Below are 19,743 nucleotides of genomic sequence, written 5' to 3'. Positions count from 1 at the left end.
TTAAAGGAATCCAGCCAAGGAAGGTGATGCCTTCCTGGAGCTAGCGAGAGCTGCAAGGCTTACCCCTGCTGGACTGGAATAGGCAGGGGAGGGCGCAGTCCTTGAGGCCAGAAGGGTCATAGTTGCAGGGATTGTAGGAAAGGGCACCTGGCAGGATTTGCCTTACGTAGAGGGAGGAGGCCCACCGGTAGTCACCCAGCAGGAAGGAGCTGAGAAAATAAATACCTCAACCTCATTTTCTCCTCTCCCTCAATCTCCTGCCAGTGTCTCAATTGGCTGAATCTAACTGGGAGCCAGAGGGCAAGAGATCCTGTGGGAACAGTCCTTACATGCTAGCCTACTGCGGGCACCAAGAAGGATGGAAATACGTGGAAAGTGGATCTGGTGGCAGGGTGGGGCGCGGGGGTGGGGTGGAATGGAAAATATGCAGCTCATCCTAAACGAGGTCCCTGCTCTTTGCTCCCCAGATCACCGCTGTTTCTAATTCACTGCAGTTACCAGGAGATTAGCTATGTGGTGAGGACTGCGTCTGAGTTGTTCATTGCTCTATTCCCAGTGCTCGACACTGGGCCTGGTTTGCTGTGGTGTGCAATAGAGCTTGGAAAATGACTGGGGGGATATACATCTGGGGTCACCACATGGGCCATACATGACTGGGAGCAGTGAATCACCCAGAACGCTGCTTGCACACGAAAGGGACTGTTCGGGGCGTTGGGGGGATAAACAGGTGCACAACTGAGTGAACAGATGAATTATATGGGTGGAACACCTTCAAAATCCCATGCTGCCAAGTCTGTGTCACAATTTGACCCCAAATTCATTAAATTCAGCAAGACTTGTTCTTTCCTTAGAGGCACGGCAGCATATGCATCTGTCATTGTCTCTCGCCCTGTGTCCACACCATCCCGTTCTGATAGCTTCTCCTCCATTTCTTCTGAAGCAGAGCAGGGATGGTCACCTTAGGTCACCTGTTCAACCCTGGTCTAAGGGTGAGCTGTGATGAGGCCGAGATGATCAGACTGTCCGTGGGAATTGGCTGCAAATCCCCCAATGCTGAATGATATGTTGCTTCTTATTTTTCCACTTTTTTTTGTTTTTTGTTTTTTGTTTTGCTTAAGTGTCTCAGAGATAATTGTTGTTTATAGTCAAAGAACTGATGCACTCAGACACCCAGAGGAGAATTCCAGACTGACCAGGCTGTACCGTGATGTGGCCATAAACCGTCTTGGGCTTTACAGCTGCACTTTTGGGGTTTGAATCCCAGGGCTGTCACTTCTTAGCTGTGTGACCTTAGGCAAGTTACTTATCTTCTCTGTGTTTCAGTTTCTTAATCCTCGAAATGGGAGGGTTAAAAGAGTTAAAGCACGCAAACACTTAACTCCAGCGCCTGCAACATGATGAGCACTCATTAAATATCACCAGGATCCTGACCATCCAAGCAATTTGAGAAGGAAAAGAAAAATTGATGGAATTGTACTTTCTTAAATAATGGAAAAAAGAAATTCACACTCATGGAATAAATTGGAATGAATTAGCTGTTTCTCAAGGGCCACTCATCTCTTCCTTTCCACTCTGATGTGGGGTGGGGACAGAGAAAAAAGATCTGAAGCTGCGTCCAAAGGGGCCGTTCAAAAATGAGCTGGTGCTTTTATATTTTTCAAGAAAATCTAAAGACCAATGACTGTATCTGGTATTCTCTCTTCCTTTCTGAGAAAGTTCATGAGTTCTTCGCCCTGAATAAGCTTGGTTCTCTACGTCTTCCCACAAGGAAATTAAATTTTCAGGTCCTGCACAAAAGTTTAGTTATCACTAATATAATCATTGGTGCTGTCACTGTAGGGCTGTAGGAGCGGGAAGGGGGTGGAGGATGGATGTGACAGTGATGAGGAAATATTCCTGGCTCCCTTTCTCAGACATGCAGACACGGGGTTGTGTGCATGCACACACATATAATACACAATGTGAAACACTCCCTCAAGTAGGTACCAGCACAACCATATGCATCTGTTCACAAAAAGATGCACTTTCTCATGAGCAGTTATTATCCTGAGTGTTTTTCAACAAACTCAACCCAACCCACATTTTGGTGGGGGTGTTTACTCAGCCGGAGCTAAGCATTGAGGGAGGCAGGGAGAGGGGCTTGCTACCGGCATGATTATGTCCTGGTCCTGCCTTCCAGGAGATTTCAAAGCAATGTACTGGGAGACAGAGACACTTCCCAGCAGCCGATAAAAGGTACACTGCGATAAGGACTACACGAGAAACTAAGACATTGCTAAAGATTGCTTCCTTTCTTTACCTTGTTTTTTAATGGGATTCTGGAGTTTCATACATTCTCAGTGCAGTTTTGGAGTCAACCAGCCTCGTTCTGCATTGGTCTGGATTTGAATGTTACATTTACTACTTCAAAGCAGTGACACTTTTGAACCTGGTTTCTTAGTCTGTCTACAGGATATTAATATTACCTGTGTGTGTTAAGATAGTGTTCTGCTGCAAGTAACAGAGATCGAATGGTAGTGGCTTAACCAAGGAAGAGTGTGTTTTTCTCACGTTGACAAACAGTTCAGGGGTGGGTAATCCTGTATTGGTGCCATTGTTCATGGGACTCATCAGGGACCCAGGCTCCCTCTGTCTTGCTACCCAAGCACCCAGGGCCACAAGGTGGCTAAGACATGAGCATGTTGCATTTGTCTCCCTTTGAAGAGCTTTCTGGAGAGTCCCACTAGGTGACTCCATCTTACACTTCATTGGCCACAACTATGCCAGGATGACCAACGACACCTGCAAAGGAAGCTGGGATCCTGAGTATTTTAACTGAACACAGTGTTGCCTGAAACAAAACCGAGGTTCTGTGAAGAAGGAAGAAAGGGAGACCCCAGCAGTTTCTAACACACTGTCTCAGAGTTGTTAAGACGATTCCCTGAGCTTATTCATGTCAAGCTCAGTCCAATGCCTGACATGTGGTAACTATTGTTATCAGTCGACGCTCTCCCCAATGTCTTCTCTGAGGATCCCCTGGTGAGGTGGCCAATGGACACTCAGTCTCCTCACTGTCCTAGTGCTCCCCCGACCATAACTCATGCCTCATGACTCATGCAACCTCAGCTTCTCCAGAAAGTCTTCCCTCACCTCTTCTGATCACCTCTCAGATATCATCTGCTCTTTTGCAAACCTGTAGCACAAAATGATTATATCACTCAGTTGTAATTTAACATAAATTTCCTGGTGTAACTAAGTCTGCATTTGTGTGTTTATTTTTTCCTCCCAATTTGTAAGGCAGAAATTATATTTTATTCCTACATCATTGCCTCAAAGATCTCATTACTGTTCTTACACATCGTAGGTGCCCACACTGAATAGCTTATAGGGCGTTCTGAAGTAGCCAGCTTTGGTTCCAGGTGCTAGGAGGGCTGGGATATGGTAGGCCAGGGATTTATTCACATGTGTGCAATAATAAATCAAGCCCTTTTGGGCATTTGCTGTTCTGTCTATGTAGCTAAGATAGCCAGGTTGTGGTCTAGTAAATGTGCACTGTGGTCACTCTCTGAACAAGACGGGGGGGGGGGGAGGGGGAAGGTGAGGCTTTGAATGCTATCTGAAATCAAGAAATCATTCATTCCATCAATTGAACCCCTGCTGTGTGCTAGGAAATAGTGCTGAATAGGGGCTGCTTGGTCCCATGTCATTTCCCCTAAGGTCTTTCTTTCTACCTTGAGTAGGATGAGCTCGTTGTTCAGCAATACTCACTTTCTTCAGGTTTTGAATCAAGGAGACTTCCTGGAGCCTATCAATTTCAAAACCATTTCCTAAAGTAGACCTGTCCTCTTGCTTTCAGAGGGACTCTTGACAAATAATTAAAGAAGAAGTACATGAAGGACTATCATGGGTTGGAAAGCCCCAGAAGTACTGCCCCTAGCCAGCTCATGTCCTGGTTCCTGTGGGGTTCCCACATGAGCTACCCTCTCTCCCAATCCAGTGGAAAGGATAGGATTTGTCTTCAAGCCGGTTGCATTTCTTCCCTTAAAGTGAGTGAATTCAGCAAATACTTTCTGAGCCCTTGTTGTGTATAAGGTACTGTGTTGGCATGGATAACAAGAACACAGATATTAAATCAATTAAGTGACTGATTAAACAGTTGATTAGGCTGTGCTAGCTAATGGGGATAGCTTTATCTTTTTAAGACTGATAGAGCACTTTCTGGGTCTATGCGCTTACTGCCTTACGTATGTTTTCTCCTTGGATCCTCTGAGGGTTTATATCCACACTCTGAGACAGGTGGAAAGTAGAATAATTATTCTTTACTTCCCCCACCTCCTGCTTTGTGTTGAATCCACAAAGGAGGAGGGCAGGTTGGAGATCTAAAAACAGGATCCGATATTCTGGGACGAGACCACCTTTTGGTTGAGGTGCCCCATGCCAATATGGGGCGGCTTCAATAGAGCAGGAGTGGCTGCATTTTTAGGTGGAGAGGGTCTTGTGCTGTCTTCCCCGCACCCTGCCTCTGAGTCTCCCTCAGGTCTAGCCGATGTGGATGAGATCTCAAAATGCCCCTACACCCTATTTGATTGGGGAGAGAAATGCAGTTAAGAAGTCAGAATCTAGTGCCTGCTATGGGGTCACTGGGATGTGGCTTGAGGGGACATCCTGGCAGAGTCGTTAGTAATGGGCCAAAGGTGGGGCTCAGAGAGGACAGTTCTCAGGATCCACAGACCCAAGAAGACACTCAGCCATTGGGAAAACAACTTGTATTTACTGTACCACTGTTACATCAGGGGTGGACACTTTGGAAGCGGGTGGGACAAGGGGAGAAGCCCACACCCAGGCCTAGAAAGATGGCATATACCTCAGTGAAGGCCAGCCTGGACATTGGGTGGTACCTAAACCTACCAGGATGACAGACATATCTGGAACAGGGGACCCTCCCATCAGGCTAGAAGGCTAAGAAAAAGCCTTCTGGGGAGGCGCCTGGGTGACTCAGTCGGTTGAGTGTCCAACTTCGGCTCAGGTCATGATCTCACAGTTTGTGGGTTCGAGCCCCGCATCAGGCTCTGTGCTGACCGCTTGCTCGGAGCCTGGAGCCTGCTTCAGATTCTGTGTCTCCTACGCTTTCTGCCCCTCCCCCGTTCACGCTTTGTCTCACTCTGTTTCTCAAAAATAAATAAATGTAAAAAAAGAAAAAAAAAAAAAGAAAAAGCCTTCGGAGAATTTAGCTTCCCCCTGGAGGAGACAAGATGAAGGGGAAGAGAAAGAAGTTTCAATTCAATTGAATAAATTACCCCCAAAGAGATGGGCTTTCACCAGAGAAGTGATGCCATTATCTTGCTGTGGAAAGAGCTAAGAGTTTTTTCGCCCCTTGCAGAAACAGTGGTACCAGAATTGTGACTGTGAACTTTATACCCACAAGAGGGGTTTAGGTAAAAACATCCTCCAATATTTTCTTTTCTAGTCTTCTCTTGACTTCCCCCTCAGACAGCCTTCTCATAATCTGAAGTGCTTGCCAGGACCAAGGTAGATATTAAACCCATGAATAATGGCTGAGGCTTCATCAGTAGACTTCACGGTTTCCCTGAGGGAATGCATATTCATTTTCCTCTTTTAATCAATGGAGAAACCAGAAGATGACTCACCCCTCAGAGCTGAGGGGGAAGTCATGATGCCCTTGACTAGAGTCCCTCCAGCTTCTGTTTTTTTTCTAGGTTGAGGTCAAGGCAGCCCTGTGAGGAAGGCAAGGGGAAGAGAGGCAGGAGGTGCTGGGAAGAGAGGTGGTGGCTGTTTGGGACAAGGGGCTCTTCCTGTCAGAGGCTCTGTCTCTACCCAGACCCAGACTTCAGTTCTGAAGTGCCGTTCCCGCCTCAAACACCCACTCTCAGATCCACACACTCACATGCGGAACTGTCCCTCACCACCATGGTGACAAGTGACCCTGCCCCGAGGCTGTTTCTTCTTCCACAGGCAGGATGAGGAAGGAATTATGGAAAAATAAGAACAAAAACAAAAATAAAACTGCTCTGTAGAGAGAAGGGACAGGGAGCAGCTTCGTGTCTCCCTTCCTTGGAGTATAAGCAATTCTACCTAATTTCTTTCTCACCAAATGAGGTTGCCAAGGGAGTCGACGTGGAGTGACCCCCACAGTGTGGGTTCAACTTACAGAAACTCAATATACTACCTCATAAACCAGATCAATTAAAAGGCGATTATTCACTTTACAGGCAATGGCTTTGCCTCTGCACAGGATTCCTTTAAGGAGTAGTTCCCTAGGGCATTTAAGAATTAGCTTGTAGATCATGAGTTTTTGATGGAAGGCATAGGGAGGCAGAAAAACAGGACCTGTAGTCTGCTGGACATCCAGGAGGAATGAAGGAAAAAGACGAAGGATCTCTGACATTATGTAAAACAACGGGGAAAACAGGATGGATTTCCCAAATTAAATTTACATGCAACTTTGCATAACATTATAAAATATCAGCTTTTTGCAAAAACCTAACATTTACTACTATGTGCTGAACCAGTTTATTTACGTGAATCCTCACGATAGCCGTAAAAATAGATGTTTTTATCCTTACCTGTAGATGAGTAGACTGAGGCCCAGGATGGGAATACACTTGTCAAAGGTCACAGATGTTTCAAGTTCACATTACTCTGTAAGTCAATAGTCATAAATTCAACTGTGTGTGTGTGTGTGTGTGTGTGTGGTGGTTTTGGGTTTTTTTTTTTTTTTTTTTTTTTTTTTTGTATGAAGCACAAGGGGTTAATCAATGTTCATTCCTCTATTTGAAAATGTTCTTTTTTTTTTTTTTTTTAAAGGAAACTATTTTGGGATAGAGTAAATTAAGGAGTAAACATGAGTCTCGCTGTTCGTTTATTTTCACTGAGTGCACACACTTCTCCAACGATAATTCATCCAGGATGTGAGCTGGAACTCATTAGAAGTCACTGGGCCTGGGGGAGAAGATAAAGCCACAGTTAAAGACATCTGAGCCTTTTAGGACAATTTGTTATCTTGGATTTCATTTTTAATAGGACACACTAATTCACACAAGGAGTCCCCAGGGCAAGCAAATGGTGCCCTGTAGTTGTTGTGGGTCCCTGGGGTGTCCAGGCATGAGCATGCTCCTGCCACGCCTGGGGACCCTTGGAACCTTGATCAGCTTGGCATGGTTGGGGGACGATCTCTCACTGCTCCATGAAACAACATGGCTCCAAGTTGTCCCGTATGAGCCGCTATTTTTTTTTTTTTTTTTTTTTTTTTTAAGATTTCTCCATTGATCCCAATGGATGGGTGAAGACTGGGCCCATGAGATCAGGTTCAAAGCAGTAGGGTAGGCAGAGAAGAGTGACTATTCTGAGTACCAGATTCTCCCTGATAGCTAAGTGGGTGATGATGATCCACAGTGGGCCTCAGGTCCCTGGTCTGTAGAATGATGAGGTGATGACACAGTCTCTCAGGTCCTTTTCAAACCTGTGATAGAGTGAGAAGGGTGGAGTAGGAGAAAGACATCTGGAGCTCAGCTCCCTGCTCAGTCCCTTCCCAGGCTGGGATGCTGGAGTTATACTAACAGTGGCAGCACAAGAGTGTCGAGTATTTACTACGCAATGACATGATGTGAAATACTCTAAATTCTGGGGCAATCCTGAGAAACAGGTCTGTGGTTATCTCTATGTCACAGCTGAGGGGCCTGGAGCACAGAGGGAACATATCCCAAGTCACACAGACCCAGGCTGACTAACTGCAGGACCTGTATTCCCAACTACTCCGGTCTTCATCTGTAAAATGGAAACAATGACAAGGCTTCTTCATAGGGTTACAGTGAGGATGAAGTGATATGCTGAATTAAAGTGGCCCGTGGTAATGGCTAGTAAAATAAACTGTGCTTGTTTAGCTTACGGAAGCTAATGGGAATAAGAGACTTAATTATTGTCTTCAAATGTATGAAGGACTTTTTAGGATTCACTTATGTTTCATGAATATTGAGCCCCTATAGAGTCAGACTAAATGCTTTGTATTATTCTTAAGTCTGTGTCATCCAGGAAGAGAATTTAATTTAAACAGGAGAAATTTAATTAGACATTAAAATGACTTGACCTTCATAGTGGTTATAAAATCCCAGAATAAATGACTGCAATTAGCTATGAAGATTGTATTTGTGGTATTTAAATAAAGAATTACTCTTTGAAGAGCTTCCAGGTACAATTGTGTAGGTTGTGTACTGCACAAAACCAGGGGCTGACATTTACACCATAATCTATGTGAATAGCACTCTTTGGAGTCATGGCCGTTTGTGGCAGTCCTGCCTGTTTGTTCTGAAGTGTTTAGGTGGAAGCTGGTCCTGTTCCAGCTGTAGGAATCCATGGCTTTGAATAAAAGTTGAGAGTTGAGGTGATTATCTAGGAAGGGTAAACATGTAGCTTGCACAATAAGAGTCACCAGTCAGGGTTCCATGGCAGTCATAGATAACACACCATGGCTTCAGAATCCCTCTCAACACGACACTCTGGGGAATTGCTATCAATACATCAGATCTGTCACTTCAGCTAAAACACAAAAGCTGTTTAGCACAGTAGCTTTCTTTGGAGTCAGAATGCCTGGGTTCAAGTCTGAGCTCTGCCACATATTATACTGGTGACCTTGGTCAGTCAGAAAAGAAGCTTTTGGCTGCAAATAACACAAACCAAACTAAAAGTGTTTTTTAACATTTTTTTTAAAGTAGGCTCCACACCCAATGGGGGGCTTGGACTCATGATCAAGCGTGGCATGGTCTACTGACTGAGCCAACCAGGTGCCCCCAAACTAAAAGTGTTTTAATAGTACGAGAAAGTTACTATTCTTCTTTTTCTAATTTTTATTTAATTTTTAATTTTTTTAATGTTTGTTTATTTTTGAGAGAGATAGAGACAGAGTGTGGGCTGGAGAGGGGCAGTTAGAGAGGGAGACACGGAATTTGAAGCAGGCTCCAGGCTCTGAGCTCTAGCACAGAGCCCGATGTGGGGCTCGAACTTATGAACTGTGAGATCATGACCTGAGCTAGAGTCGGACCTTAACCCACCGAGCCACTCAGGTGCCCCAATTCTTCTTTTTTTTTAAACCTAAGATGTGTGTGCATGTACATGTGCACACACACACATTATATATTTTTAGCGTCTCTCATATTGGGTAGGTCATGCAGTTATTAGTGCTAAGCATTGCCTGTCCTCATGCAGCAACCCTGCAGAATGCTGATGGCTTCCTGGGAACACAGCCCAGAGATGACAGAAGGGCACCCTTTTGAGAAACACTACATCATCAAAGTTCTTGGTGGTACAGAGGACAATCATATATGGAAAAACTTGAGCACTGAGGACTCTGGATGGAAAAGTGTGCAGATTCTCAACGTAAAGCAGATTTAGGGGGGCACCTGGGTGGCTCATTCGGTTAAGCATCTGACTTCAGCTCAGGTCATGATCTCGCGGTTCGTGAGTTCGAGTCCCGCATCGAGCTCTGCACTGACAGTGTATCTCCCTCTCTCTGTGCCCCTCACCCACTCATGTTCTTTCTCTCTCTCCCCACCCTCTCAAAAGTAAATAAGCATTTTTTTTTTAAAGCAGATTTCGGAATACCTTGACCAATTTACTTCCCTTAATATTTTTATGAATGTACAAAAATGATATGTGGTATAAAAAAACTGGACATGATCTTTTGAACAAAAACTGAGGTTTTGCTAGCCAGGGAAAAACAAAGTCACGACTGTTGGTCAGTCAACCAGAAGTACCTGCCATGCTCAGCAAGTTGCTTAGATTTTCTTTGCCTCAGCGTCCCTGTGTGTAAAATGGCGATAATAAGAAACACTTCAAAGTCTGGCTTTGAAGATTAAATAATACGTATAAATACTTGGAGTAATGGCTGATATATGGTAAGGGCTCAGAAAGTGTTGGCATTTATTGATACTATGCTTATTCTTTGTTGTTATGATGATATTATAGTTGTTATGACTACAATTATAATGCCACCTTGAATCTAGACAGACACTGAGGAGTTATGATCTGGTTGTAGAGGCAAGACTTACACTTGGAAAACAAGAAGAGAGTCCCTTGCTTCCCAGCCTTTGCACATATTTTTCCTTCAGTCTGAAACACAATTTATTATCACCTCTCCCAACCTCAGCCTCGAAAATTCCTATTCATTACACTATATCAGCTTAGTTGCTTCCCTGTCCCCATTCTTTATTTAATTTTTTTTTTTTTATGTTTATTTATTTTTGAGAAGAGAGAGACAGCATGCAGGGCAGGGGCAGAGAGAGAGGGAGACAAAGGATCTGAAGCAGGCTCTGCACTGACAGCAGAGAGCTTGACACGGGACTCAAACTTGTGAACTCTGAGATCATGGCCTGAGCTGAAGTTGGACACTTAACCACTGAGCCACAGGTCACCCTGCCTGTCCCCATTCTTTAGATCACCTGTCTATGCTGAACACTTCCATAATCTTCATCGTGATAGCAATATTATGTTGCAATTTCTAGTGCATAACACAAAGTAGGTGTGCAGTGGGAACTTGCTGAATAAAGAAGTGAAGGAATGTGTTTCACTTAGAACTCTTTCGGTTATAAGTGACAGAACACCCCAATCTAACCAGGTTTAATCCAAAAAAGAAACTTACAGACCTCATGACTGAAAAGCCCAGAAGTTGGTTTGACTTCAGGTGTGGCTTGATCCAGGGGCTTAAATGATGGCTGTAATATTCAGTTTCTTTTCATCTCTCAGCTCTGCCTTCTTAAAAGTTGGCTCTGTTTTCAGGCATCCATTTCATTTTCAGGCTTTCTATGGCATTCCGGGTACCTCCAGATTCTCATTTTTCCTATTATGTTAGTGGCAAAGAGCATGTTCTTCTTTCCCACTAGTTGCACTAATCGTTTCGCTGATTCTTACTGGGTCACATGTTTCTGAGAGAATTTGACAATAAATTTCATATAAAAAATAAAATAAAATAGTAAAAAAAAAACCCATGAGGGTTGATGGGAGGTGGGAAGGAGGGAAGAGTGGGTGATGGGCATTGAGGAGGGCATCTGTTGGGATGAGCACTGGGTGTTGTATGGAAACCAATTTGACAATAAATTTCATATTAAAAATAAAATAAAATAAAATAGTGAGAAGAACGACTATGGCCAGGGGTGGAGTTGGGTAGAGGTTTCCTGTCCTGGAGCTGGTGGACCAACAGTGACAGGCGGTGATTCCCAAGGGAAAATTTGGGATACTGTATTAGAAGTGGGGCAATGGATACTGGACCACACAACAATACATGTTCACTATAAAATGAATGAATGGAGTGGGTGAATAAAATGAATAAATTATACAGAGCCAAGTAATAAAATCAGGTATAAAGAAAAAAATATGGAATGGAATTTGTGGTAGAGCAAGATAATCCCCCCCCCCCCCCCGCCCCCGCCCTGAATGCCCACATTATAATTCCTGGAACCTATGAATATGTTACTTTACGTGGCAAATAAGAATTTAGGTTGTGGATGGAATTAAGTTTGCTAATCATCTGACCTCAGAATAAGGAGATTATCCTGGATTATTTGGGAATGCCTAATGTAATCATGAGGTTTCTTGAAAGGGGAAGACAGAAGAGGCAGAAGAGGAAGTCAGAGTGATGACATGTGAGAACAGCTCAGCTCACTGTTGCTGGCTTGAAGACAGAGGAAGGGGCTTTGCACTGTGGAACGTAGACATCTTCTAGAAGCTGGAAATGGTAAGGAAGTAGATTCTCCTCTACAGCCACCAGAAAGGAACACAGCCATCCAACACCTTGACTTTAGCCCACTGGCACTCATTTTGAACTTCTGACCTACGGAACTATAATAAATTTGTGTTATTTTAAGTCACTGAGTTTGTGGTAATTAGTCATGGCAGCAATAGAAAGCTAATGGAGTTGAAACAGAGTAACAGGTACTCTCTACAGAACACATGAATGAATGATACAGAACCATGTAATGAAATAAGAGAGAGAAAAGTGCTTAGGATTCAAAGGAGGGAGACATCTTTGCAGATGTAGTCGAGAAAGGGTTCTTGGGGAAGGCAGGACTGTGGTTGTCGTATTTTACAAGCCTAACAAAAGGAGATTTCTGGCTGAGAAAAGTAGAATGTTCAAAGGCAGGAATGAATTGACATGTTGCAGTCACTGAAATTGCAAGGGTACAGTCGGAGGAGAGTATGAGGTGGCATTAGGTAGGTAAGAAAGGGCAGCTGATGGAGATTCTACAAATCCGGGATAAGATGTTTCTATTTGTTCCAGTTAGTCAAGAGAAGGCAGTGTAAGTTTTTGAGCAGAAACCTTTTCATGATGAAACAGTGGTGCCTGAGATGGATTAGGGACAACAGAGGCCAGAGGTGGGCCAGCCTGTCTGTTCTGCAGGAGCAGTGGCTGTGATTCAGAAATTGGGGAGACATGAGGGAGGAGGCAGAGACCCCTGGAAGGCGGGGACCGTAGATGCAAAATTTGCGGTGTTTGTGAGTTTTCCTGGGGAGAAGGTTCACGTCATTTATCAGATTCTCAAAGGGCTCTGTGACTCCAGAGAGACAATATAACTGATGTCAATTTTTAATACACTTTATTGAAGAGTAAGTAATAAACATACATAGAATATATACATAAAGAAAAGTGTTCTTATTATAAATGTACAGCTTGCTGGATTTGCATAAACTGAGTATCCCTAAGTTATCAGCGCCCAGATCAAAACCCAGAATCCTGCCAGTACTCCAGAAGCTGTCTCTCACGCCCATCCCACCGTGTTGCCTGTGCCTCCTGGCCACAGTGTCCACTACTTTGATTTCTGACTGCTGAGATAGGAAGGTGGGCTGCCTCACATGGGCACATGGGAATTGAGCCACAGTTTCCAGAAACAAGTACAGGGTAGAAAACCACACATTGGAGTTTTCCTCCAGGGGTTTTTGGAGAGAATTGGACAAGAGAGACACTTTAGAGCTCTCCAAACACCCCCATGTGGCTTTAGCTCAGGGCAGGACCCCTCCAAGCAGACCTCCTTCCTGGGTTCCTGACCATTGCACTTGTGGCCAAGCCCGAGCTGTCCCCCAGGGCCTGAAATCTCCGTGCTTCCCTCCACCTGCGGCAGCTGTCACTGTAATCCTGGGGGCTGGGCCTTGGGAAGAACAAAATCTAATTTGTGCATTTCATTTTATGAGTTGATCCTTATTTGGTTTCTTTCCGGGTTTGCAATCAAGGGCCAAGAACACAGGCTCTTAAGTACACAGTTACCACGCCGGGTTTTCGAGCTGCAGCTAGTGGCTAGACCGCGTCCTGGGGTAAGAGGATTAGACTCAGAGCGGCAGCTGGTAAAATATTAATAGGAAGCCATCCCGTCGGGGTGACGGAGCACATTCCAGCAGACCCGAGGCTGGAGGGGACATCGATGGCACATAATAGGGTTCGGAGCCTATCTGTTTGCCTTTTGAAACAATAGCCACGTGAATAACGGTAACTAGATTTCAGTCGCCCTCTGCCAAAGCCCATAAAAGCCGGGAACCCGATCAAAAGAAAATGAGGTGAAGGTTTTCATGGCCTCACCAAGAAGAATGGATGCTGTCAGAGAAGAGAACCCAAAAAAGAAAATTAGATTTCTTCAGAGAAACATAGAGTGTGGGAGGGGATGAGCCGGCCATGCCTCCCTTGGCCTGGGTCCCGGGCCCCCCTCCTTCCCTCAGCCACACAGCCACACCAGCAGGTGGAAGCCCATCACAGCCCACTTCCAGGGGCTGCCCTGATTTCCTGAGTTCTGTTGAGATTTTGTGGTATTGATTTCTATTGGGTTCGGTGTCATCTGGGCTTCCGAACTCATTTTATGTAGGAGAGAGTTTGACCGTGATGCTGTTTGTTCTGCTGGGTAGGGCCCGATCTAGGAAGGGCTGTGGGGGTGAGGCACCTGTTTGGGTCCCTCCTCACACTCTTTCTCCTCTCCAAGCCCCTCTTTCCTTTGCGGTTTCTTGCTATGGCTGCTCCCACTCTCGCTCTTCCTTTCCTCTTTCTCCAACCTGAGGGGGCCCCACAGACCAGAAAACTTGAGCCCTTTCAGGGGCCTGGGCTGAGCTTTTTTGAAAAAAAGTTGTTATGGGCTGAGATGGTGCTTTCAGTGAACCCTCTGCTTGATTGCTTGTTTTTAGGGGAGGTTTGTTGTTTGTTTTTGTTTTTGAGAAAAAACATGGTCATAGCTAATAAGATTTCAGAAAAGCTCTTTAAAATGTTAATATTTTCCTAATTATAATACGGAATAAAAATATATTTATTTGGACATAAAACAAATAACACAAAAGCTGCTGAAACATAAAAATAAAGATGCCCTGAGAACAACCATTTAATTGTGACAGAGTGGAGGCGCCTGGGGGGCTCAGTCCCTTGAGGGTCTGACTTTGGCTCAGGTCATGTAAGTTCAAGCCCCGCCTCAGGCTCTGTGCTGACAGCTCAGAGCCTGGGGCCTGCTACAGATTCTGTGTCTGCCTCTCTCTCTGCCCCTCCCCGCCTCTTGAAAATAAATAAAAATTTTTAAAAAGGCAGAGTGAATAGGTCTGTTAATCTGGATTTCTGCCCCAAAGTCAGCTAAAATGATACTAATTAATTGATGATGATAAAATCCATAAAAACAAAGGGAAAATGAGAGAAGTCGAGAGAATGGAAGATGAGAGGTAGGAGTGATAATAAGGGCCTTTTTCAAGAGGGCAGTTGCAACCCAAGAGCCTGTAAGTGGAAGAGCAAGTTGACTTGGCCCCCGGAGCCCCCCGGGCTCAGGGATTGGAGCAGCGGGCTCTCTGGCAAGCCAGGGTGCAGGTGGGCCCAACACAGGGTACGTTTTAAGTCTAATTAAGGAGCAGTTAGACCCTCAGGGCTCCTTCCCCAGACTGAACATCTGGGCCATTCTGCCTTCCACATCCCAGCTGAGGATACAATGTGTCTTCTCTGGAGAGGTTGAACCTGAGAGGTTCCGGGTTTGAGACACAGATGAGCACAGGGGTGGTGAGCCAGGGATTAAGAAAAAGGTTCTATGTCAAATGTGTGGGGCCCCTGCTTCTTTCCACCGCTCAGTTCCCAGAATGCAGCAGTCGGCCTCACACTTCTATACAGGTAGGTTGGATGGTTGTTCTCAGGGGAACTGGATCAACACAAGAGAAAATCCTGTAAGTACTGTGCTTTGGAAATCCCCAGAGGAGTGGGTGAGTCAGTCTTGGTGAGTGCTTCCCTTGTAAGTGGGGGAATAGCCAAACCTATATCTTAGTCTGTTCTGGTGGGTATAACAAAATATCATAGACTGGGTGACTTATAAACAACAAATTTATTTTTATTATTTAATTAATTAATTGATGGATAGATTGATTTTATTTTTTTTAATTTTTTTTTTTTTTTTTTTTTTTTTTTTTTTTTTTGAGACAGAGAGAGACAGAGCACGAGCAGGGGAAGGGCAGAGAGAGAGGGAGACACAGAATCCAAAGCAGGCTTCAGGCTCTGAGCGGTCAGCACAGAGCCCGACGTGGAGTTCAAACTTACTGCCAGATCATGACCTGAGCTGAAGTCGGACGCTTAACCGACTGAGCCACCCGGGAGCCCCTGATTGATTGATTTTAATGTTTATTTTTGAGAGAGAGAGACAGACAGACAGAGTGCAATCAGGGGAGGGGCAGGGAGAGAGAAGGAGACACAGAATCAGAAGCAGACTTCAGGCTCCGAGCAGTCAGCACAGAACCTGATTTGGGGCTTGAACCCACGAACCGTGAGATCATGACCTGAGCTGAAGTTGGACCCCTAACCGACTGAGCCACCCAGGCGCCCTATTTTATTTTATTTTTAAATATTTATTTATTCTTTAAAAAAAATTTTTTTTTAACGTTTATTTATTTTTGAGACAGAGAGAGACTGAGCATGAACGGGGGAGGGTCAGAGAGAGGGAGACACAGAATCTGAAACAGGCTCCAGGCTCTGAGCTGTCAGCACAGAGCCCGACTCAGGGCTCGAATTCAAGGACCGCGAGATCATGACCTGAGCCGAGTCGGCTGCTTAACCGACTGAGCCATCCAGGCGCCCCAAATGTTTATTTATTCTTGAGAGATAGAGAAAGACTGGGGGAGGGCCAGAGAGAGGGAGGATCCAAAGCAGGCTCTGGCTGATAGCAGAGAGCCAGATGTGGGGCTCGAACTCACAAACCTCGAGGTCATGCCCTGAGCTGAAGCCAGATGCTCAACCAACTGAGCCACCCAGGTGGTCCTAACAAATTTATTTTTGAAGTTCTGGAGGCTGGGAATTCCAAGATCATGGTTTTAGCATGGTTGGGTGAAGGCTGTCTTCTGGGTTCATTGCAGTGCCTTTTCTTTGTGTCCTCATATGGTGGAAGGAGCCAGGGAGTTCTGTGGGTCTCTTTCAGAAGAGCATTAACCTTATGCATGAGGGCTCCACCTTCATGATCACCCTCCAAAGCCCCATCTCCTAATACTAGCACACCAGGCATTAGCGTTTCAACATATGAATTCTAAAGGGGATGCAAACATGCCATAAGAGCCTCCCCTCAGTATAGCTAAACGCTGAAGATAGCTTCTAACTTGAAATACAGATACCAAAGTAAATTAGCAAGGGAAACAAAAATGGAGGAGACAAAGACAGTGCAGTGGTAAAAAGGAAGGTTTAAAAAATAGATTAGTATTAGCTCCAGAGAACTAAGACATTATATCTAAGAGATAAGAACAGAACATTGTAAAAAAGCACTCATGGTTTTGATAGTTACAAATAGGGTAACAGGAATAAAAGTTTCAGTAAAAGACTCTGTTAAAATAGAGGAAATCTCCCTGCCAGTGGGTAGAAAGAAGAGAGAAAAGAGAGAAAGTAGAGAGAAAAATAGAAGATTTATCCAGGAGGTCCAACCTTCAGTTAATAGGAGTTCAGAAAAAGGGAATAAACTAAAGAAGAAGAGAATATCAAGGTAATAATACTGCCTGTAATTGAAGGACCCGAGTGTCTAGATGCAAAGTGACCACCCAAGTGCTCACAACAATGACATTAAAAGGACCCTCACAAAGCACATCATTGTTAAATTCCAGAATGCCAGAGACAAATCTGAAAGCTTCCAGGGAGAACAGGTCATATACAAAGAAGGGAAATCAGGGGCGCCTGGATGGCTCAGTCCGTTAAGGGCCTGACTCTTGATTTCGGCTCAGGTCATGATCCCAGGGTCATGGGATCAAGACCCAAGTCAGGCTCCACGCTGAGCCTACTTAAATTTTTCTCTCTCTTCCTCTGCCCTTCTCCCCCATTTGCTTTCTCTCTCTCTCTCTCTCTCTCTCCCTCAAATTAAAAAAGAAAAGAAAAGAAAAGAAAAGAAAAAAGAAAGAAGGGAACTCAGAATGGCATGGGGCTCCTTAACAGCTACACTGGAAACCGGAAGTCAGTAAAGAAGTGCCTTTATGTTGCTGAAGGAAAATGAAATCCATTCTACATTTGGCTTCACAGACAAACTATGAACCAAGTGTGAGAATTTAAAAATGGCACTTTCAGATATATAAGATCTTGAGAATGTTATATCCCATAGTAATCATTTTTAGTTTGTGTTCTGCCGTATTGAAAGTAAAACAAGACAGAAAATTCATAAGATATAAGAAATAGAGGATCCAACACAGGAGAGGACTGAAGGGAATTCCCAGGCAGATGGTGGAAGACATTTTCAAATGACAGCTGCTTAGCAGGTCTCAAGAGTATACAGTACAGGTTGGCACAAAAGGATGGAAGTCTCCGTGATGGATGTCCCTAAACAAAAATGTCTCTGAGAGATAGCTAATGGATGTGGGTATACTGAGAGAAATTCTTAGAGTTCCATGGGGACACTTGGGGATAAATTAGTGACAGGCACATAGAAAACTAAGACAATAATGTTAGTCACAACCATAACAAAAACAAGACAAGACAACTCCGGGAAGACCGAAGAGTTGTACAGGAAAGAAAATGATATGGTGTGGTCAGGGTGTGGTCACCTCTGTGAGCAACACCTACTCAGGTACAGTATTGTAAGTGCTAGATAATGATATAAATATGTTAGGAGAGCGGAGGAAGAGAAAGAGTATATGGGGAACAGTGCGAGAAGGTCAAGGCCACAGTGGGAAGTCAATAAATAATGTATAAAAAGGAACATTCAGGAAGTACTGGCTTATGAACATTATTTTAATATATCGAAGTAAATACCAGGAGAAACAGCCTGAAGAGCTGAACGTCATTGGCCCCAGGGAGGCAATGAGGGCTACAAAGAGTGTGAGAAAGAGAGTGCTTGTTTTCCTGGTATAAGCCCTGTGGAACTATTTGACTTTTAAATTTTTTATACAAATTATTCTGATAAAATTAAACTTAAATTTAACAAAGGGAAAAAAAGGGCATTTTCGTATTTCGCCTTCTGCATATTAATTGTAAATAGCTTGGTGAATATTCTTTTGGTCTTCATTTTCTATGTGTACTCTAACACAAATGTATATTTTTTATTTTTCCATGATTGGATAGTTATCTTCCCTTATGCAAATTGTCTTCCACTCTCTCTTTTTCACTTGTGTCTCGGATATTTTTTCCACATTAGAGAGGGTGTGGTGATACTTCTAAATGCATTTATGTTTTATTAGTCATAACTGCAACTCTGTATGAGAGAAACAGCATTACCTATATGTGGGAGAGCGCGTGGGGATCCACTGGCTCTGGGCTTTGTCTTCAGCTGGTTCACCATTGGCTATCATTTGTCCAGTCTCCTACTCAGTTATTGATAGATGAGGGCTTAATAAATTATGACTTCTCCCAGACATATTTGCAATTTAAGAGATGATTTCTGAAGATTAAATAGCAACAATGTAACATTAAGTGTGAGCTACTCCTGGGGTCCCTGGGTGACTCTGTTGGGTAAGTGACTGACTTGATTTTGGCTCAGGTCATGATCCCAGGGTGGTGGGGTCAGGCTCCATGTGGAACCTGTCTAAGATTCTCTCTCTCTCCCCCTGGCCCTCCCCCACTCATGCAAGTGCACATGTGCTTGTGCTCGCTCTTTCTCAAAAAAAAAAAAAAAAAAAAAAAAAAAAAAAGAATGAGCTACTCCTAGAAAAAGAGATTAGACATGTGGTTACCAGAGTAGGGGGTGAAGGGAGGGGAACAGGAGGAAGGGGGGTCCAAAGGTACAAACTTCCAGTTATATGATAAATAAGTACTAGGGATACGATGTACATGATGACTATAGTCGACCCTCCTCTATGGTGATAAGAATGTTAAGAGAGTAGATCCTGGGGCGCCTGGGTGGCGCAGTCGGTTAAGCGTCCGACTTCAGCCAGGTCACCATCTCGCGGTCCGGGAGTTCGAGCCCCGCGTCAGGCTCTGGGCTGATGGCTCGGAGCCTGGAGCCTGTTTCCGATTCTGTGTCTCCCTCTCTCTCTGCCCCTCTGCCCCTCCCCCATTCATGCTCTGTCTCTCTCTGTCCCAAAAATAAATTAAAAAAAAAAAAAAAAAAAAAAAAAGAGAGAGTAGATCCTAAGAGTTTTCATCACAAGGAAAAAATGTCTGCCCCCCGCCCCACCTTACTTTTTGCTTTTAGGTGGAATGCAGGATGTTAACTAAACTGATTGTTGTTATTGTTTCACAATATATGCAAGCCAAATCATTATGCTGTACACCTTAACTTATATAGTGCCATGGCAATGATATCTCCATAAAACCAGGAAAAAAGAGAGTGAGATACTGATAGGAAAATTCACAGAAAT

At 44.2% G+C, this 19,743-nt stretch overlaps 1 long non-coding RNA gene across 2 annotated transcripts in view; it reads left to right on the top strand.

Annotated features, from left to right (window-relative positions):
* Window positions 1–19,743, top strand: part of LOC111562213 — a 59,851-nt gene that overhangs the window by 17,661 nt on the left and 22,447 nt on the right. Inside the window, exon 7 of one of the 2 annotated variants that reach the window (XR_002745241.2) lies at window positions 1,324–3,233. The exons of the other annotated variant lie outside the window; for it this stretch is intronic. This is a non-coding gene — a long non-coding RNA (uncharacterized LOC111562213). Of the gene's footprint in view, window positions 1–1,323; window positions 3,234–19,743 lie in introns of those variants that run through there. 2 annotated transcript variants of the gene reach the window in all.

Source organism: Felis catus, chromosome A1 (genome assembly GCF_018350175.1).
Source record: "Felis catus isolate Fca126 chromosome A1, F.catus_Fca126_mat1.0, whole genome shotgun sequence".
In the NCBI taxonomy this organism is placed as follows: domain Eukaryota; kingdom Metazoa; phylum Chordata; class Mammalia; order Carnivora; family Felidae; genus Felis; species Felis catus.
Note: the sequence above shows the minus strand (reverse complement) of the source record. Positions and strands in the feature narration are given on the sequence as shown.